This window comes from Ambystoma mexicanum, chromosome 14, assembly GCF_040938575.1.
Source record: "Ambystoma mexicanum isolate Mex_15411 chromosome 14, UKY_AmexF1_1, whole genome shotgun sequence".
NCBI lineage: Eukaryota > Metazoa > Chordata > Amphibia > Caudata > Ambystomatidae > Ambystoma > Ambystoma mexicanum.
In genome coordinates, this window is record NC_090940.1 from 567056577 (window position 1) to 567078566 (window position 21990).

The window sequence follows — 21990 nt, forward strand, 5'->3', positions numbered from 1 at the left end:
GTCAATTATCTGGTGGACATGGGAGCCTCTGGGGTAGCCCCCCAGGTATTCCATGTCAACAGGCTCAAGCCTTTCCACAGGCGAGCAGAGGTCTCATGTCTCTTGCTAGCTTCAGGGCAAGAAGAGGATGAGAGTGAGCCCCTTCCTGATTTGCTGCATAGCAACCCTCAGGATGGCTCAGTGGAGGGAGTACAACTCTCTCCCGATTTGACAACAGAGCAGCAGAGGGCCTGCCGGGCTTTGCTCCAGCAGTATGCCCCTCTGTTTTCACTGACACCGGGCCTTACACCGTGGTGTAAGCACGAAATTGACACTGGTGACAGTGTGCCTGTCAAAAGCAGGAGCTATCGTATGTCAGATACCGTCAAAAACCACATCCAGGCTGAGGTCGCCAAGATGTTGGATCTGGGTGTTATTGAACCCTCCACCAGTCCCTGGTCCAGTCCAGTGGTCCTTGTCCCCAAGGCAAGTTCCCCGGCGGGTACCAAGGATTGGAGGTTCTGTGTGGACTACCGAGGAGTCAATGCCGTCACCAAAACTGACGCGCACCCATTGCCCAGGGCTGATGAGCTCGTGGACACTATAGGGGCTGCCAAATTTGTGAGCACCTTTGACCTTACCTCAGGCTATTGGCAAATAGCTCTGACGGACCATGCCAAGGAAAAGACGGCATTCTCCACACCTGAGGGACTCTACCAGTTTAGGGTCATGCCCTTTGGGTTGAAGAATGCCCCTGCCACCTTCCAGAGATTGGTCAACCATGCGCTCAGTGGGCTGGAAGCCTTTTGTGTGGCTTACTTAGACGACATTGCCGTCTACAGTTCCACCTGGGAAGAGCATTTGACACATCTGGATAAGGTGTTGCAGGCCTTGAAAAGGGCTAACCTCACTATCAAGGCCACCAAGTGCCAGATAGCTCAGGGGAAAGTTACCTATCTTGGTCAGGAGGTAGGAGGGGGTCAAATCCAACCTCTCTCCAGTAAAGTACAGGACGTACAGAACTGGGAGACTCCCACTACTCAAACCCAGGTGAGAGCCTTTTTGGGCCTCACTGGGTACTATCGCAATTTCATGGCAGACTATGGAACCATAGCTGCACCCCTGACAGCTCTAACTTCACCCAAACAGCCTAGGAAGGTTAATTGGACTGAAGACTGTCAGAGGGCCTTTGATGGCTTGAAAGAAAGTCTGTGTAGGGCACCTGTGTTGAGTGCGCCTGACTACAGCCGACCCTTTATCGTCCAGACGGATGCCTGCGACACCGGAATTGGAGCTGTCTTGTCCCAGTTAGATGACAAAGGGAGAGAACATCCTATCATATTTATCAGTAGACAACTCAAGGGTAGAGAACTTAGGTGGGCTACTGTTGAAAAGGAATGTTTTAGTATAGTTTGGAGCCTTAGGCGTTTTAGGCCCTACCTTACGGGGTCCACCTTCAAGGTCCAAACAGATCATAAGCCCCTGAAGTGGCTTATGCAGATGAAGGGTGAGAATCCGAAATTGCTCAGGTGGTCGATTAGCCTACAAGGGCTAGACTTCACCATAGAGCACAGACCAGGGAAGAGTCACGATAATGCAGATGGCCTTTCCAGAAGGTATGTTGACCGTCTGGATGAGGGTGTCTATCCCGTGGGAGATTAGGCACCCTCCACCTCAGTCTGGGGGGGGCGACTGTGATGCCGGAAATGCATCTGAGGGACAGGGCCTCTGAATCCTTGTCCTTTCTCTGTTTTTACCGTGTGTTCTGTCATGTTTTCTGCCCAGGAGTCCATGAGGGACTCCTGGCAGTGCAGCTCTCTTTTGATTTGGTGAACAGACCCATGGGATACCCTTATGGCACCCATGGGTAGGGGTACAACCCTGTGCCCCTAGTGTATGTTTTTGGGCACCTGTGGGTGGCCCACAGAGCAGGGTATGGGCTGGTGGCAGCTCCATGCTGAATTTGACAGGTGCTCTGGGTGTCCTCCATTTTGGGATACCCAGGCCCTGCCATTGGAATCAGTTGATTCCTGATAGGAAACAAGATGGCCCCTGTGGCCTCTTGCTTTCTATTGCCTGTTATCTTGTTTTTCCCAAAGTCCTGGGAAGCCCTGACTCTGTCCCTTCCCCCTGACTGGCTGTTGGGTGGAAGTTCCATATATGGTGTTGTTGTGAAGGCCCAGCTAGACTGACTGGAGCCTTCCCAGTGACTGTATGTTGTGGGTACCTCCTGTGGGTGGGACCTGGGTGAATGGAGTGTGTGACCAATATACACTCCTTGTTGTGGTTGTCTGGTTTCTGGCATGAGAGACAAAGACTGAGACAGCCCTGCCCGAAACTGGCCTGAATGCAGTGTGTAGTGTTGAATGGCTGGGTACTTGTCCCAATCCACATTCCTTGTTGTGAGTGTCTGAAAGGGAGGAGTGTGGCCTGAATGCACTGTGTGCCTGATTGGCTGACTGACTGCATGAATGCCCTTCTGTGTGATTGGCTGCTGTGTGTGTGCCAGCAGTGTGGATGAGAGACAGAATAGTATATCTGGGGACCTCTCACCACTGGAAATTGTTCAGAAGCATTCAGAAGCTGAGTCTCCACTCAAGAGTAACTGGATTTGCTGATCCTCGACGTCCAGCTGGAAGAAGAAGACTTGCTGTGGCATTTGCTTCGACGGAACTGAAGGTTGTCGAAATCGTCGAGGACTGACCCGAGAGAGGACCTGGTAAGGCGCCCTCTTCCCGTGCTCCGAGGGACCATCGAGCACCGCTGAATCTTCGCCGAAGCGCCCTGGAAGTCAGACCCTCGAAAGGCTGCCGACCCGAGACGGGACCGCCGAGGAGATCGAAGTGAAGCACCCGGACATCGACGCTGTCGAAGTCCATTGCCGTCGACCAGGGTTCGCAGGTCTGTGTAACCGCTGGAGGCCCGTCGAAGTTGTGTTGCCCAGCCGTGGGAACCACTTGACGCCGTGCCGCCGACGACCGGAGCCGTCCGCTCCTTGCCTAAGAACGTTTCAATCGAAGGACTCCCTCGACCGCATCGTCGACCGCTTATCCTGCCGGAGAAAGTCGAGGACGACCAACGCGCCGAGGAGAATCCGCCGGTGGGGTTCCCGCCACCTCACGATCCCAAAGACTCGAGCGACTCGACGCCCTTGCTGGGCTCCCGTCTCTACAATCTTTGCGGTCCAGAACTATTGTCATCGAGGTGCCCCGCACACCTCCGCCGTGCAGGACGCCGACGCCCCGACGCCGACGAGCACCGCTCGGACGAAGCTGCCGCCTCTTCGACATCGTTCTACCTCGTTCGTCGACGGACGTTCGACGCCCCGTGCCTCCCGCTTGAAAGGGAAGGCATTTAAGAAGGGCCGTCGATTCCCCGTCGCCGAACCCCGAGGTCTTCGACGTTTCTCTACGCCTCTCGACGATCCGTGACTCCTGCTTAAAAAGGGGGTCATTCAAGAAGGATCTGTCGACGCCTCTTCGAAGAACTCGACTCCACCAGGTACATTGGGGGGGTAAAAACATTATAGGAGAGAATAAGACTGTTGAACAATATATGGACTGGGCTTGTGTCATATCCCTTTATTTTACAGGTTGCCCAGGTGGGGGGATCTCCACACAGAACTGTGTCCAGTGGTAGGGGCCAGTATTCTGCCTATTGTTTCAACCCTCTGTTATCTCTCCTCTCTCTATTGCTGGTTTCCTTCTTATTGATCTGTGTGCCATTTTAACAGTATTGTGAATGCACTTTAATGAGGTCTAATATTAGTGGTACCACTTTAGAATTGTAGATATTTACCATTGCTGATTTTCCTGAGCACAAAGTGCGTTATTGTGATAAGTGTACATAACCCTTGAATATTAATTATATAAAGACTGTGTTTTCAGTAATACAGTGTGTGGACATTCCTTTGTGGGGGCTTGGGGATACACTGTACTTAAGAACCAGCCTGCATCACCTCCTGAGAAGCTAGGCCTTGATTGCTCGCCCATCGCTACCGTATTAGAGAATCTTGGCTGGGGTCCTCTGTGCCTCCCCTCTACCATATAGAGAGCAGAAGTACAGACCCCCCCACCGGTCTTCTTTACAGTCCCCTTTCCAGGGACACCACTTTCTGCTCAATCCCTGGTGGCCTAGTGGGCCCCAGGACCCCAAACCCCCTCCCACCTCCCCCCATCCCTCGGATTATTATTTTTTTTTCTTTTATTATTTCCCTGGGGGCAGATGGTCAGCCATCTGCCCCCAGGGTTCATTTTCATGTGTCCCCATGCTTTGGGGGCCGGGGGGGGAGAGGGCTGCTTACCTGAAGCAGCCCCCCTCCCCCCCAACTCACAAACAGATCCATGGTGGTTCAGTGGGTTGCTGGTCACGGATCAGCGCTCTGCGCTGATCCGTGACCAGCAATGCGGCATATGAGTGGTGTCCCTGGAAAGGGGAGAAAGTCCCCTTTCCAGGGACACCACTTTTAGGTCAATCCCTGGTGGCCCAGTGGGCCCCAGGGCCCAAAACCCCCACCCACCACCCTCCTTCCCTCGACATTTTTTTTTTTTTTTTCCCCACCCCTGGGGGCAGTGATCTGCCCCCAGGGGTCCCTGGCGCTGTGGCCCCATGCTTTGGGGCCACGGGGGAAGGGGGCCGCTTACCTAGTAAGCAGCCCCCCCTCCCCCACGCGTCACAAAAGGATCTTCGTTTGATCCGTGACGTTGCTGCCCGCGGATCGAGGCGCCCTGCGCCCGATCCGCGGGCAGCAAAGTCACACAATGGGTACCGTTGGAAAGGGGAGAATCTCCCCTTTCCAACGATACCCGCCTCGATCTCCGGCTTGAAATACAGCCGGAGATCGAGGCGGAACAAGAAGGGCACTCACCTTCTCTCTCCAACGCAGCAGCCGAAAATGGCTGCTGCGGTGGAATTGCTTTCCGTTTCACGCCGACGTGCGTCACGCACGTCGGCGTGAAACTGAAGGAAATCCAACCCCCGGGCAGTGAGGGGGGACCTCCCCCTCACATAGCCCGGGGGTTGGATTACAGTTTTGAGCGATCCCTGCTTTGCAGGGATCGCTCAAAACAAGGTGCCGAAAAGGACGAGCTATCTCGTCCTTGGCACTGCGTGTGCACTTCCAAGGACGAGATACCTCGTCCTTGGCACTTAAAGGGTTAAGGCCTTTTTTGCCTGCTAACATATTCTGAACGTTCAGGGGTGTAGGATGCATTTTTCATGCCCAAAATATTTTTGGGATTTTCAGTGGTCTATGATGCGGGTTAATGCCCCTTTCAGGCTGCAAATGTTTTTGGGACATTCAGAGCTCTCTGACACAGTTTTTGGGCCACCAACATTTTCTGGACTTTAGGGGCTCTAGGATGCCTGTAAACCCCTTTTTTGGGCATCCAAAGTTTTCAACCTTTTTGCAGGCCTAAGATGCATTTTAAGGCCTTTTTAGGCTGCTAACATATACTGAACGTTTAGTGGTATAGGATTCATTTTTTCGTTCCCAATATATTTTTGGGATTTTCAGTGGTCTAGGATGCGGGTTAATGCCCCTTTCAGGCTGCAAATGTTTTTGGGACATTCAGAGCTCTCTGACACATTTTTTGGGCCACCAATATTTTCTGGACTTTAGGGGCTCTAGGATGCCTGTAAACCCCTTTTTTGGGCATCCAAAGTTTTCAACCTTTTTGCAGGCCTAAGATGCATTTTAAGGCCTTTTTTGCCTGCTAACATATTCTGAACGTTCAGGGGTGTAGGATGCATTTTTCATGCCCAAAATATTTTTGAGAATTTCAGTGGTCTAGGATGAGGGTTAATGCCCCTTTCAGGCTGCAAATGTTTTTGGGACATTCAGAGCTCTCTGACACAGTTTTTGGGCCACCAATATTTTCTGGACTTTAGGGGCTCTAGGATGCCTGTAAACCCCTTTTTTGGGCATCCAAAGTTTTCAACCTTTTTGCAGGCCTAAGATGATTTTAAGGCCTTTTTGGGCTGCTAACATATAGTGAATTTTCAGGGTGTAGGATGCATTTTCCGTGCTCAAAATATTTTTGGGAAATTCAGTGGTCTAGGATGCGGGTTAATGCCCCTTTCAGGCTGCAAATGTTTTTGGGACATTCAGAGCGCTCTGACACAGTTTTTGGGCCACAAACATGTTCTGGACTTTAGGGGCTCTAGGATGCCTGTAAACCCCTTTTTTGGGCATCCAAAGTTTTCAACCTTTTTGCAGGCCTTAGATGCATTTTAAGGGCTTTTTTTGGCTGCTAACATATACTGAACGTTCAGTGGTATAGGATTCATTTTTTCGTTCCCAATATATTTTTGGGATTTTCAGTGGTCTAGGATGCGGGTTAATGCCCCTTTCAGGCTGCAAATGTTTTTGGGACATTCAGAGCTCTCTGGCACATTTTTTGGGCCACCAATATTTTCTGGACTTTAGGGGCTCTAGGATGCCTGTAAACCCCTTTTTTGGGCATCCAAAGTTTTCAACCTTTTTGCAGGCCTAAGATGCATTTTAAGGCCTTTTTGGGCTGCTAACATATACTGAACTTTCAGGGGTGTAGGATGCATTTTTCGTGCCCAATATATTTTTGGGATTTTCAGTGGTCTAGGATGCGAGTTAATGCCCCTTTCAGGCTGCAAATGTTTTTGGGACATTCAGAGCTCTCTGACACAGTTTTTGGGCCACCAACACTTTCTGGACTTTAGGGGGTCTAGGATGTCTGTAAACCCCTTTTTTGGGCATCCAAAGTTTTCAACCTTTTTGCAGGCCTAAGATGCATTTTAAGGCCTTTTTAGGCTGCTAACATATACTGAACGTTTAGTGGTATAGGATTCATTTTTTCGTTCCCAATATATTTTTGGGATTTTCAGTGGTCTAGGATGCGGGTTAATGCCCCTTTCAGGCTGCAAATGTTTTTGGGACATTCAGAGCTCTCTGACACATTTTTTGGGCCACCAATATTTTCAGGACTTTAGGGGCTCTAGGATGCCTGTAAACCCCTTTTTTGGGCATCCAAAGTTTTCAACCTTTTTGCAGGCCTAAGATGCATTTTAAGGCCTTTTTGGGCTGCTAACATACTGAACTTTCAGGGTGTAGGATGCATTTTCCGTGCCCAAAACATTTTTGGGAAATTCAGTGGTCTAGGATGCGGGTTAATGCCCCTTTCAGGCTGGAAATGTTTTTGGGACATTCAGAGCTCTCTGACACAGTTTTTGGGCCACCAACATTTTCTGGACTTTAGGGGGTCTAGGATGCCTGTAAAACCCTTTTTTGGGCCTTCAAAGTTTTCAACCTTTTTGCAGGCCTTAGATGCATTTTAAGGGCTTTTTTGGCTGCTAACATATACTGAACGTTTAGTGGTATAGGATTCATTTTTTCGTTCCCAATATATTTTTGGGATTTTCAGTGGTCTAGGATGCGGGTTAATACCCCTTTCAGGCTGCACATGTTTTTGGGACATTCAGAGCTCTCTGACACATTTTTTGGGCCACCAATATTTTCTGGACTTTAGGGGCTCTAGGATGCCTGTTAACCCCTTTTTTGGGCATCTAAAGTTTTCAACCTTTTTGCAGGCCTAAGATGCATTTTAAGACCTTTTTGGGCTGCTAACATATACTGAACTTTAAAGGTGTAGGATGCATTTTCAGTGCCCAAAACATTTTTGGGAAATTCAGTGGTCTAGGATGCGGGTTAATGCCCCTTTCAGGCTGCAAATGTTTTTGGGACATTCAGAGCTCTCTGACACAGTTTTTGGGCCACCAACATTTTCTGGACTTTAGGGGGTTCTAGGATGTCTGTAAAGCCCTTTTTTGGGCCTCCAAAGTTTTCAACCTTTTTGCCGGCCTTAGATGCATTTTAAGGCCTTTTTTGGGCTGCTAACATACACTGAACTTTCAGGGGTGTAGGATGCATTTTTTGTGCCCAATATATTTTTGGGAATTTCAGTGGTCTAGGTTGCGGGTTAATGCTCCTTTCAAGCTGCAAATGTTTTTGGGACATTCAGAGCTCTCTGACAGTTTTTGCGCCACCAACATTTTCTGGACTTTAGGGGGTCTAGGATATCTGTAAACCCCTTTTTTGGGCCTCCAAAGTTTTCAACCTTTTTGCAGGCCTAAAATGCATTTTAAGGCCTTTTTTGCCTGCTAACATATTCTGAACGTTCAGGGGTGTAGGATGCATTTTTCATGCCCAAAATATTTTTGAGAATTTCAGTGGTCTAGGATGAGGGTTAATGCCCCTTTCAGGCTGCAAATGTTTTTGGGACATTCAGAGCTCTCTGAAACAGTTTTTGGGCCACCAATATTTTCTGGACTTTAGGGGCTCTAGGATGCCTGTAAACCCCTTTTGTGGGCATCCAAAGTTTTCAACCTTTTTGCAGGCCTAAGATGCATTTTAAGGCCTTTTTGGGCTGCTAACATATACTGAACTTTCAGGGTGTAGGATGCATTTTCCGTGCCCAAAATATTTTTGGGAAATTCAGTGGTCTAGGGTGCGGGTTAATGCTCCTTTCAAGCTGCAAATGTTTTTGGGTCATTCCGAGCTCTCTGACAGTTTTTGGGCCACCAACATTTTCTAGACTTTAGGGGGTCTAGGATGTCTGTAAACCCCTTTTTTGGGCCTCCAAAGTTTTCAACCTTTTTGCAGGCCTAAGATGCATTTTAAGGCCTTTTTTGCCTGCTAACATATTCTGAACATTCACGGGTGTAGGATGCATTTTCCGTGCCCAAAATATGTTTGGGAAATTCAGTGGTCTAGGATGCGGGTTAATGCCCCTTTGAAGCTTCAAATGTTTTTGGGACATTCAGAGCTCTCTGATACACTTTTTGGGCCACCAACATTTTCTGGACTTTAGGGGGTGTAGGATGTCTGTAAAGCCCTTTTTTGGGCCTCCAAAGTTTTCAACCTTTTTGCAGGCCTTAGATGCATTTTCAGGGCTTTTTTGGCTGCTAACATATACTGAACGTTCAAGGGTATAGGATTCCATTTTTCGTCCCCAATATATTTTTGGGACTTTCAGTGGTCTAGGATGCGGGTTAATGCCCCTTTCAGGCTGCAAATGTTTTTGGGACATTCAGAGCTCTCTGACACAGTTTTTGGGCCACCAATATTTTCTGGACTTTAGGGGCTCTAGGATGCCTATAAACCCCTTTTTTGGGCATCCAAGGTTTTCAACCTTTTTGCAGGCCTAAGATGCATTTTAAGGCCTTTTTTGGGCTGCTAACATATACTGAACTTTCAGGGGTATAGGATTCATTTTTTGTGCCCAATATATTTTTGGGATTTTCAGTGGTCTAGGATGCGGGTTAATGCCCCTTTCAGGCTGCAAATGTTATTTGGACATTCAGAGCTCTCTGACACAGTTTTTGGGCCACCAACATTTTCTGGACTTTAAGGGGTCTAGGATGCCTGTAAACCCCTTTTTTGGGCCTTCAAAGTTTTCAACCTTTTTGCAGGCCTAAGATGCATTTTAAGGCCTTTTTTGCCTGCTAACATATTCTGAACGTTCACGGGTGTAGGATGCATTTTCCGTGCCCAAAATATTTTTGGGAAATTCAGTCGTCTAGGATGCGGGTTAATGCCCCTTTCAGGATGCAAATGTTTTTGGGACATTCAGAGCTCTCTGACACCGTTTTTGGGCCACAAACATTTTCTGGACTTTAGGGGGTCTAGGATGTCTGTAAAGACCTTTTTTGGGCCTCCAAAGTTTTCAACTTTTTTGCAGGCCTTAGAGGCATTTTAAGGGCTTTTTGGCTGCTAACATATACTGAACGTTCAGAGGTATAGGATTCATTTTTTCGTTCCCAATATATTTTTGGGATTTTCAGTGGTCTAGGATGCGGGTTAGTGCCCCTTTTAGGCTGCAAATGTTTTTGGGACATTCAGAGCTCTCTGACACAGTTTTTGGGCCACCAATAATTTCTGGACTTTAGGGGCTCTAGGATGCCTGTAAACCCCTTTTTTGGGCATCCAAAGTTTTCAACCTTTTTGCAGGCCTAAAATGCATTTTAAGGCCTTTTTTGCCTGCTAACATATTCTGAACGTTCACGGGTGTAGGATGCATTTTCCGTGCCCAAAATATTTTTGGGAAATTCAATCGTCTAGGATGCGGGTTAATGCCCCTTTCAGGCTGCAAATGTTTTTGGGACATTCAGAGCTCTCTGACACAGTTTTTGGGCCACAAACATTTTCTGGACTTTAGGGGGTCTAGGATGTCTGTAAAGCCCTTTTTTGGGCCTCCAAAGATTTCAACCTTTTTGCAGGCCTTAGATGCATTTTCAGGGCTTTTTTGGCTGCTAACATATACTGAACGTTCAAGGGTATAGGATTCATTTTTTCGTTCCCAAAATATTTTTGGGAAATTCAGTGGTCTAGGATGCGGGTTAATGCCCCTTTCAGGCTGCAAATGTTTTTGGGACATTCAGAGCTCTCTGACACAGTTTTTGGGCCACCAATATTTTCTGGACTTTAGGGGCTCTAGGATGCCTGTAAAACCCTTTTTTGGGCATCCAAAGTTTTCAACCTTTTTGCAGGCCTACGATGCATTTTAAGGCCTTTTTGGGCTGCTAACATATACTGAACTTTCAGGGTGTAGGATGCATTTCCCATGCCCAAAATATTTTTGGGAAATTCAGTGGTCTAGGATGCAGGTTAATGCCCCTTTCAGGCTGCAAATGTTTTTGGGACATTCAGAGCTCTCTGGCACAGTTTTTGGCCCACCAACATTTTCTGGACTTTAGGGGGGCTAGGATGCCTGTAAACCCCTTTTTTGGGCCTTCAAAGTTTTCAACCTTTTTGCAGGCCTAAGATGCATTTTAAGGCCTTTTTTGCCTGCTAACATATACTGAACGTTCAGGGTGTAGGATGCATTTTCCGTGCCCAAAATATTTTTTGGAAATTCAGTCGTCTAGGATGCGGGTTAATGCCCCTTTCAGGCTGCAAATGTTTTTGGGACATTCAGAGCTCTCTGACACAGTTTTTGGGCCACCAATAATTTCTGGACTTTAGGGGCTCTAGGATGTCTGTAAACCCCTTTTTTGGGCCTGCAAAGTTTTCAACCTTTTTGCAGGCCTAAGATGCATTTTAAGGCCTTTTTTGCCTGCTAACATATTCTGAACGTTCACGGGTGTAGGATGCATTTTCCGTGCCCAAAATATTTTTGGGAAATTCAGTCGTCTAGGATGCGGGTTAATGCCCCTTTCAGGCTGCAAATGTTTTTGGGACATTCAGAGCTCTCTGACACAGTTTTTGGGCCACAAACATTTTCTGGACTTTAGGGGGTCTAGGATGTCTGTAAAGCCCTTTTTTGGGCCTCCAAAGTTTTCAATGTTTTTACAGGCCTTAGATGCATTTTAAGGGCTTTTTTGGCTGCTAACATATACTGAACGTTCAAGGGTATAGGATTCATTTTTTCGTCCCCAATATATTATTGGGATTTTCAGTGGTCTAGGATGCGGGTTAATGCCCCTTTCAGGCTGCAAATGTTTTTGGGACATTCAGAGCTCTCTGACACAGTTTTTGGGCCACCAACATTTTCTGGACTTTAGGGGGTCTAGGATGCCTGTAAACCCCTTTTTTGGGCCTTCAAAGTTTTCAACTTTTTTGCAGGCCTAAGATGCATTTTAAGGCCTTTTTTGCCTGCTAACATATTCTGAACGTTCACGGGTGTAGGATGCATTTTCCGTGCCCAAAATATTTTTGGGAAATTCAGTCGTCTAGGATGCGGGTTAATGCCCCTTTCAGGCTGCAAATGTTTTTGGGACATTCAGAGCTCTCTGACACAGTTTTTGGGCCACAAACATTTTCTGGACTTTAGGGGGTCTAGGATGTCTGTAAAGCCCTTTTTTGGGCCTCCAAAGATTTCAACCTTTTTGCAGGCCTTAGATGCATTTTCAGGGCTTTTTTGGCTGCTAACATATACTGAACGTTCAAGGGTATAGGATTCATTTTTTCGTTCCCAAAATATTTTTGGGAAATTCAGTGGTCTAGGATGCGGGTTAATGCCCCTTTCAGGCTGCAAATGTTTTTGGGACATTCAGAGCTCTCTGACACAGTTTTTGGCCCACCAACATTTTCTGGACTTTAGGGGGGCTAGGATGCCTGTAAACCCCTTTTTTGGGCCTTCAACCTTTTTGCAGGCCTAAGATGCATTTTAAGGCCTTTTTTGCCTACTAACATATTCTGAACGTTCACGGGTGTAGGATGCATTTTCCGTGCCCAAAATATTTTTTGGAAATTCAGTCGTCTAGGATGCGGGTTAATGCCCCTTTCAGGCTGCAAATGTTTTTGGAACATTCAGAGCTCTCTGACACAGTTTTTGGGCCACAAACATTTTCTGGACTTTAGGGGGTCTAGGATGTCTGTAAAGCCCTTTTTTGGGCCTCCAAAGTTTTCAACTTTTTTGCAGGCCTTAGAGGCATTTTAAGGGCTTTTTTGGCTGCTAACATATACTGAACGTTCAGGGTGTAGGATGCATTTTCCGTGCCCAAAATATTTTTTGGAAATTCAGTCGTCTAGGATGCGGGTTAATGCCCCTTTCAGGCTGCAAATGTTTTTGGGACATTCAGAGCTCTCTGACACAGTTTTTGGGCCACCAATAATTTCTGGACTTTAGGGGCTCTAGGATGCCTGTAAACCCCTTTTTTGGGCATCCAAAGTTTTCAACCTTTTTGCAGGCCTAAGATGCATTTTAAGGCCTTTTTGGGCTGCTAACATATACTGAACTTTCAGGGTGTAGGATGCATTTTCCGTGCCCAAAATATTTTTGGGAAATTCAGTGGTCTAGGATGCTGGTTAATGCCCCTTTCAGGCTGCAAATGTTTTTGGGACATTCAGAGCTCTCTGACACAGTTTTTGGGCCACAAACATTTTCTGGACTTTAGGGGGTCTAGGATGTCTGTAAAGCCCTTTTTTGGGCCTCCAAAGTTTTCAACTTTTTTGCAGGCCTTAGAGGCATTTTAAGGGCTTTTTTGGCTGCTAACATATACTGAACGTTCAGGGGTATAGGATTCATTTTTTCGTTCCCAATATATTTTTGGGATTTTCAGTGGTCTAGGATGCGGGTTAATGCCCCTTTCAGGCTGCAAATGTTTTTGGGACATTCAGAGCTCTCTGACACAGTTTTTGGGCCACCAATAATTTCTGGACTTTAGGGGCTCTAGGATGCCTGTAAACCCCTTTTTTGGGCATCCAAAGTTTTCAACCTTTTTGCAGGCCTAAGATGCATTTTAAGGCCTTTTTGGGCTGCTAACATATACTGAACTTTCAGGGTGTAGGATGCATTTTCCGTGCCCAAAATATTTTTGGGAAATTCAGTGGTCTAGGATGCGGGTTAATGCCCCCTTCAGGCTGCAAATGTTTTTGGGACATTCAGAGCTCTCTGACACAGTTTTTGGGCCACCAACATTTTCTGGACTTTAGGGGGTCTAGGATGCCTGTAAACCCCTTTTTTGGGCCTGCAAAGTTTTCAACCTTTTTGCAGGCCTAAGATGCATTTTAAGGCCTTTTTTGCCTGCTAACATATTTTGAACGTTCACGGGTGTAGGATGCATTTTCCGTGCCCAAAATATTTTTGGGAAATTCAGTCGTCTAGGATGCGGGTTAATGCCCCTTTCAGGCTGCAAATGTTTTTGGGACATTCAGAGCTCTCTGACACAGTTTTTGGGCCACAAACATTTTCTGGACTTTAGGGGGTCTAGGATGTCTGTAAAGCCCTTTTTTGGGCCTCCAAAGTTTTCAATGTTTTTACAGGCCTTAGATGCATTTTAAGGGCTTTTTTGGCTGCTAACATATACTGAACGTTCAAGGGTATAGGATTCATTTTTTCGTCCCCAATATATTTTTGGGATTTTCAGTGGTCTAGGATGCGGGTTAATGCCCCTTTCAGGCTGCAAATGTTTTTGGGACATTCAGAGCTCTCTGACACAGTTTTTGGGCCACCAACATTTTCTGGACTTTAGGGGGTCTAGGATGCCTGTAAACCCCTTTTTTGGGCCTTCAAAGTTTTCAACTTTTTTGCAGGCCTAAGATGCATTTTAAGGCCTTTTTTGCCTGCTAACATATTCTGAAAGTTCACGGGTGTAGGATGCATTTTCCGTGCCCAAAATATTTTTGGGAAATTCAGTCGTCTAGGATGCGGGTTAATGCCCCTTTCAGGCTGCAAATGTTTTTGGGACATTCAGAGCTCACTGACACAGTTTTTGGGCCACAAACATTTTCTGGACTTTAGGGGGTCTAGTATGTCTGTAAAGCCCTTTTTTGGGCCTCCAAAGTTTTCAACCTTTTTGCAGGCCTTAGATGCATTTTCAGGGCTTTTTTGGCTGCTAACATATACTGAACGTTCAGGGGTATAGGATTCATTTTTTCGTTCCCAAAATATTTTTGGGAAATTCAGTGGTCTAGGATGCGGGTTAATGCCCCTTTCAGGCTGCAAATGTTTTTGGGACATTCAGAGCTCACTGACACAGTTTTTGGGCCACAAACATTTTCTGGACTTTAGGGGGTCTAGGATGTCTGTAAAGCCCATTTTTTGGGCCTCCAAAGTTTTCAACTTTTTTGCAGGCCTTAGAGGCATTTTAAGGGCTTTTTTGGCTGCTAACATATACTGAACGTTCAGGGGTATAGGATTCATTTTTTCGTTCCCAATATATTTTTGGGATTTTCAGTGGTCTAGGATGCGGGTTAATGCCCCTTTCAGGCTGCAAATGTTTTTGGGACATTCAGAGCTCTCTGACACAGTTTTTGGGCCACCAATAATTTCTGGACTTTAGGGGCTCTAGGATGCCTGTAAACCCCTTTTTTGGGCATCCAAAGTTTTCAACCTTTTTGCAGGCCTAAGATGCATTTTAAGGCCTTTTTGGGCTGCTAACATATACTGAACTTTCAGGGTGTAGGATGCATTTTCCGTGCCCAAAATATTTTTGGGAAATTCAGTGGTCTAGGATGCGGGTTAATGCCCCTTTCAGGCTGCAAATGTTTTTTGGACATTCAGAGCTCTCTGACACAGTTTTTGGGCCACCATCATTTTCTGGACTTTAGGGGGTCTAGGATGCTTGTAAACCCCTTTTTTGGGCCTTCAAAGTTTTCAACCTTTTTGCAGGCCTAAGAAGCATTTTAAGGCCTTTTTTGGGCTGCTAACATATTCTGAACGTTCACGGGTGTAGGATGCATTTTCCGTGCCCAAAATATTTTTGGGAAATTCAGTCGTCTAGGATGCAGGTTAATGCCCCTTTCAGGCTGCAAATGTTTTGGGGACATTCAGAGCTCTCTGACACAGTTTTTGGGCCACAAACATTTTCTGGACTTTAGGGGGTCTAGGATGTCTGTAAAGCCCATTTTTTGGGCCTCCAAAGTTTTCAACTTTTTTGCAGGCCTTAGATGCATTTTAAGGGCTTTTTTGGCTGCTAACATATACTGAACTTTCAGGGTGTAGGATGCATTTTCCGTGCACAAAATATTTTTGGGAAATTCAGTGGTCTAGGATGAGGGTTAATGCCCCTTTTAGGCTGCAAATGTTTTGGGGACATTCAGAGCTCTCTGACACAGTTTTGGGCCACCAACATTTTCTGGACTTTAGGGGGTCTAGGATGCTTGTAAACCCCTTTTTTGGGCCTTCAAAGTTTTCAACCTTTTTGCAGGCCTAAGATGCATTTTAAGGCCTTTTTTTGGGCTGCTATCATATTCTGAATTTTCAGGGGTGTAGGATGCATTTTTCGTGCCCAAAATATTTTTGAGAATTTCAGTGGTCTAGGATGCGGGTTAATGCCCCTTTGAAGCTGCAAATGTTTTTGGGTTATTCAGAGCTCTCTGACAGTTTTTGGGCCACCAACATTTTCTGGACTTTAGGGGGTCTAGGATGTCTATAAACCCCTTTTTTGGGCCTCCAAAGTTTTCAACCTTTTTGCAGGCCTAAGATGCATTTTAAGGCCTTTTTTGCCTGCTAACATATTCTGAACGTTCACGGGTGTAGGATGCATTTTCCGTGCCCAAAATATTTTTGGGAAATTCAGTCGTCTAGGATGCGGGTTCATGCCCCTTTCAGGTTGCAAATATTTTTGGGACATTCAGAGCTCTCTGACACAGTTTTTGGGCCACCAATATTTTCTGGACTTTATTGGCTCTAGGATGCCTATGAACCCCTTTTTTGGGCATCCAAAGTTTTCAACCTTTTTGCAGGCCTAAGATTCATTTTAAGGCCTTTTTGGGGTGCTAACATATACTGAACTTTCAGGGTGTAGGATGCATTTTCCGTTCCCAAAATATTTTTGGGAAATTCAGTGGTCTAGGATGCGGGTTAATGCCCCTTTCAGGCTGCAAATATTTTTAGGACATTCAGAGCTCTTTGAAACAGTTTTTGGGCCACCAACATTTTCTGGACTTTAGGGGGTCTAGGATGCCTGTAAACCCCTTTTTTGGGCCTTCAAAGTTTTCAACCTTTTTGCAGGCATAAGATGCATTTTAAGGCCTTTTTTGCCTGCTAACATATTCTGAACGTTCACGGGTGTAGGATGCATTTTCCGTGCCCAAAATAATTTTGGGAAATTCAGTCGTCTAGGATGCGGGTTCATGCCCCTTTCAGGCTGCAAATGTTTTTGGGACATTCAGAGCTCTCTGACACAGTTTTTGGGCCACAAACATTTTCTGGACTTTAGGGGGTCTAGGATGTCTGTAAAGCCCTTTTTTGGGCCTCCAAAGTTTTCAACCTTTTTGCAGGCCTTAGATGCATTTTCAGGGCTTTTTTGGCTGCTAACATATACTGAACGTTCAAGGGTATAGGATTCATTTTTTCGTTCCCAAAATATTTTTGGGAAATTCAGTGGTCTAGGATGCGGGTTAATGCCCCTTTCAGGCTGCAAATGTTTTTGGGACATTCAGAGCTCTCTGACACAGTTTTTGGGCCACCAATATTGTCTGGACTTTAGGGGCTCTAGGATGCCTGTAAACCCCTTTTTTGGGCATCCAAAGTTTTCAACCTTTTTGCAGGCCTAAGATGCATTTTAAGGCCTTTTTGGGCTGCTAGCATATACTGAACTTTCAGGGTGAAGGATGCATTTCCCGTGCCCAAAATATTTTTGGGAAATTCAGTGGTCTAGGATGCGGGTTAATGCCCCTTTCAGGCTGCAAATGTTTTTGGGACATTCAGAGCTCTCTGACACAGTTTTTGGGCCACAAACATTTTCTGGACTTTAGGGGGTCTAGGATGTCTGTAAAGCCCTTTTTTGTGCCTCCAAAGTTTTCAACCTTTTTGCAGGCCTTAGATGCATTTTAAGGCCTTTTTGGGCTGCTAACATATACTGAACTTTAAGGGTGTAGGATGCATTTTCCGTGCCCAAAATATTTTTGGGAAATTCAGTGGTCTAGGATGCGGGTTAATGTCCCTTTCAGGCTGCAAATGTTTTTTGGACATTCAGAGCTCTCTGACACAGTTTTTGGGCCACCAACATTTTCTGGACTTTAGGGGGTCTAGGATGCCTGTAAACCCCTTTTTTGGGCCTTCAAAGTTTTCAACATTTTTGCAGGCCTAAGATGCATTTTAAGGCCTTTTTTGCCTGCTAACATATTCTGAACGTTCACGGGTGTAGGATGCATTTTCCGTGCCCAAAATATTTTTGGGAAATTCAGTCGTCTAGGATGCGGGTTAATGCCCCTTTCAGTCTGCAAATGTTTTTGGGACATTCAGAGCTCTCTGACACAGTTTTTGGGCCACAAACATTTTCTGGACTTTAGGGGGTCTAGGATGTCTGTAAAGCCCTTATTTGGGCCTCCAAAGATTTCAACCTTTTTGCAGGCCTTAGATGCATTTTCAGGGCTTTTTTGGCTGCTAACATATACTGAACGTTCAAGGGTATAGGATTCATTTTTTCGTTCCCAAAATATTTTTGGGAAATTCAGTGGTCTAGGATGTGGGTTAATGCCCCTTTCAGGCTGCAAATGTTTTTGGGACATTCAGAGCTCTCTGACACAGTTTTTGGGCCACCAATATTTTCTGGACTTTAGGGGCTCTAGGATGCCTGTAAACCCCTTTTTTGGGCATCCAAAGTTTTCAACCTTTTTGCAGGCCTAAGATGCATTTTAAGGCCTTTTTGGGCTGCTAAAATATACTGAACTTTCAGGGTGTAGGATGCATTTCCCGTGCCCAAAATATTTTTGGGAAATTCAGTGGTCTAGGATGCGGGTTAATGCCCCTTTCAGGCTGCAAATGTTTTTGGGACATTCAGAGCTCTCTGGCACAGTTTTTGGGCCACCAACATTTTCTGGACTTTAGGGGGGCTAGGATGCCTGTAAACCCCTTTTTTGGGCCTTCAAAGTTTTCAACCTTTTTGCAGGCCTAAGATGCATTTTAAGGCCTTTTTTTGGGCTGTTATCATATTCTGAACTTTCAGGGGTGTAGGATGCATGTTTCGTGCCCAAAATATTTTTGAGAATTTCAGTGGTCTAGGATGCGGGTTAATGCCCCTTTGAAGCTGCAAATGTTTTTGGGTTATTCAGAGCTCTCTGACAGTTTTTGGGCCACCAACATTTTCTGGACTTTAGGGGGTCTAGGATGTCTATAAACCCCTTTTTTGGGCCTCCAAAGTTTTCAACCTTTTTGCAGGCCCAAGATGCATTTTAAGGCCTTTTTTGCCTGCTAACATATTCTGAACGTTCACGGGTGTAGGATGCATTTTCCGTGCCCAAAATATTTTTGGGAAATTCAGTCGTCTAGGATGCGGGTTAATGCTCCTTTCAGGCTGCAAATGTTTTTGGGACATTCAGAGCTCTCTGACACAGTTTTTGGGCCACCAACATTTTCTGGACTTTAGGGGGTCTAGGATGTCTGTAAAGCCCTTTTTTGGGCCTCCAAAGTTTTCAACCTTTTTTCAGGCCTTAGATGCATTTTAAGGGCTTTTTCGGCTGCTAACATATACTGAACGTTCAAGGGTATAGGATTCATTTTTTCGTCCCTAATATATTTTTGGTATTTTCAGTGGTCTAGGGTGCGGGTTAATGCCCCTTTCAGGCTGCAAATGTTTTTGGGACATTCAGAGCTCTCTGACACAGTTTTTGGGCCACCAATATTTTCTGGACTTTAGGGGCTCTAGGATGCCTATGAACCCCTTTTTTGGGCATCCAAAGTTTTCAACCTTTTTGCAGGCCTAAGATGCATTTTAAGGCCTTTTTGGGCTGCTAGCATATACTGAACTTTCAGGGTGAAGGATGCATTTCCCGTGCCCAAAATATTTTTGGGAAATTCAGTGGTCTAGGATGCGGGTTAATGCCCCTTTCAGGCTGCAAATGTTTTTTGGACATTCAGAGCTCTCTGACACAGTTTTTGGGCCACCAACATTTTCTGGACTTTAGGGGGTCTAGGATGCCTGTAAACCCCTTTTTTGGGCCTTCAAAGTTTTCAACATTTTTGCAGGCCTAAGATGCATTTTAAGGCCTTTTTTGCCTGCTAACATATTCTGAACGTTCAGGGGTATAGGATTCATTTTTTCGTTCCCAATATATTTTTGGGATTTTCAGTGGTCTAGGATGCGGGTTAATGCCCCTTTCAGGCTGCAAATGTTTTTGGGACATTCAGAGCTCTCTGACACAGTTTTTGGGCCACCAATAATTTCTGGACTTTAGGGGCTCTAGGATGCCTGTAAACCCCTTTTTTGGGCATCCAAAGTTTTCAACCTTTTTGCAGGCCTAAGATGCATTTTAAGGCCTTTTTGGGCTGCTAACATATACTGAACTTTCAGGGTGTAGGATGCATTTTCCGTGCCCAAAATATTTTTGGGAAATTCAGTGGTCTAGGATGCGGGTTAATGCCCCCTTCAGGCTGCAAATGTTTTTGGGACATTCAGAGCTCTCTGACACAGTTTTTGGGCCACCAACATTTTCTGGACTTTAGGGGGTCTAGGATGCCTGTAAACCCCTTTTTTGGGCCTGCAAAGTTTTCAACCTTTTTGCAGGCCTAAGATGCATTTTAAGGCCTTTTTTGCCTGCTAACATATTTTGAACGTTCACGGGTGTAGGATGCATTTTCCGTGCCCAAAATATTTTTGGGAAATTCAGTCGTCTAGGATGCGGGTTAATGCCCCTTTCAGGCTGCAAATGTTTTTGGGACATTCAGAGCTCTCTGACACAGTTTTTGGGCCACAAACATTTTCTGGACTTTAGGGGGTCTAGGATGTCTGTAAAGCCCTTTTTTGGGCCTCCAAAGTTTTCAATGTTTTTACAGGCCTTAGATGCATTTTAAGGGCTTTTTTGGCTGCTAACATATACTGAACGTTCAAGGGTATAGGATTCATTTTTTCGTCCCCAATATATTTTTGGGATTTTCAGTGGTCTAGGATGCGGGTTAATGCCCCTTTCAGGCTGCAAATGTTTTTGGGACATTCAGAGCTCTCTGACACAGTTTTTGGGCCACCAACATTTTCTGGACTTTAGGGGGTCTAGGATGCCTGTAAACCCCTTTTTTGGGCCTTCAAAGTTTTCAACTTTTTTGCAGGCCTAAGATGCATTTTAAGGCCTTTTTTGCCTGCTAACATATTCTGAAAGTTCACGGGTGTAGGATGCATTTTCCGTGCCCAAAATATTTTTGGGAAATTCAGTCGTCTAGGATGCGGGTTAATGCCCCTTTCAGGCTGCAAATGTTTTTGGGACATTCAGAGCTCACTGACACAGTTTTTGGGCCACAAACATTTTCTGGACTTTAGGGGGTCTAGTATGTCTGTAAAGCCCTTTTTTGGGCCTCCAAAGTTTTCAACCTTTTTGCAGGCCTTAGATGCATTTTCAGGGCTTTTTTGGCTGCTAACATATACTGAACGTTCAGGGGTATAGGATTCATTTTTTCGTTCCCAAAATATTTTTGGGAAATTCAGTGGTCTAGGATGCGGGTTAATGCCCCTTTCAGGCTGCAAATGTTTTTGGGACATTCAGAGCTCACTGACACAGTTTTTGGGCCACAAACATTTTCTGGACTTTAGGGGGTCTAGGATGTCTGTAAAGCCCATTTTTTGGGCCTCCAAAGTTTTCAACTTTTTTGCAGGCCTTAGAGGCATTTTAAGGGCTTTTTTGGCTGCTAACATATACTGAACGTTCAGGGGTATAGGATTCATTTTTTCGTTCCCAATATATTTTTGGGATTTTCAGTGGTCTAGGATGCGGGTTAATGCCCCTTTCAGGCTGCAAATGTTTTTGGGACATTCAGAGCTCTCTGACACAGTTTTTGGGCCACCAATAATTTCTGGACTTTAGGGGCTCTAGGATGCCTGTAAACCCCTTTTTTGGGCATCCAAAGTTTTCAACCTTTTTGCAGGCCTAAGATGCATTTTAAGGCCTTTTTGGGCTGCTAACATATACTGAACTTTCAGGGTGTAGGATGCATTTTCCGTGCCCAAAATATTTTTGGGAAATTCAGTGGTCTAGGATGCGGGTTAATGCCCCTTTCAGGCTGCAAATGTTTTTTGGACATTCAGAGCTCTCTGACACAGTTTTTGGGCCACCATCATTTTCTGGACTTTAGGGGGTCTAGGATGCTTGTAAACCCCTTTTTTGGGCCTTCAAAGTTTTCAACCTTTTTGCAGGCCTAAGAAGCATTTTAAGGCCTTTTTTGGGCTGCTAACATATTCTGAACGTTCACGGGTGTAGGATGCATTTTCCGTGCCCAAAATATTTTTGGGAAATTCAGTCGTCTAGGATGCAGGTTAATGCCCCTTTCAGGCTGCAAATGTTTTGGGGACATTCAGAGCTCTCTGACACAGTTTTTGGGCCACAAACATTTTCTGGACTTTAGGGGGTCTAGGATGTCTGTAAAGCCCATTTTTTGGGCCTCCAAAGTTTTCAACTTTTTTGCAGGCCTTAGATGCATTTTAAGGGCTTTTTTGGCTGCTAACATATACTGAACTTTCAGGGTGTAGGATGCATTTTCCGTGCACAAAATATTTTTGGGAAATTCAGTGGTCTAGGATGAGGGTTAATGCCCCTTTTAGGCTGCAAATGTTTTGGGGACATTCAGAGCTCTCTGACACAGTTTTGGGCCACCAACATTTTCT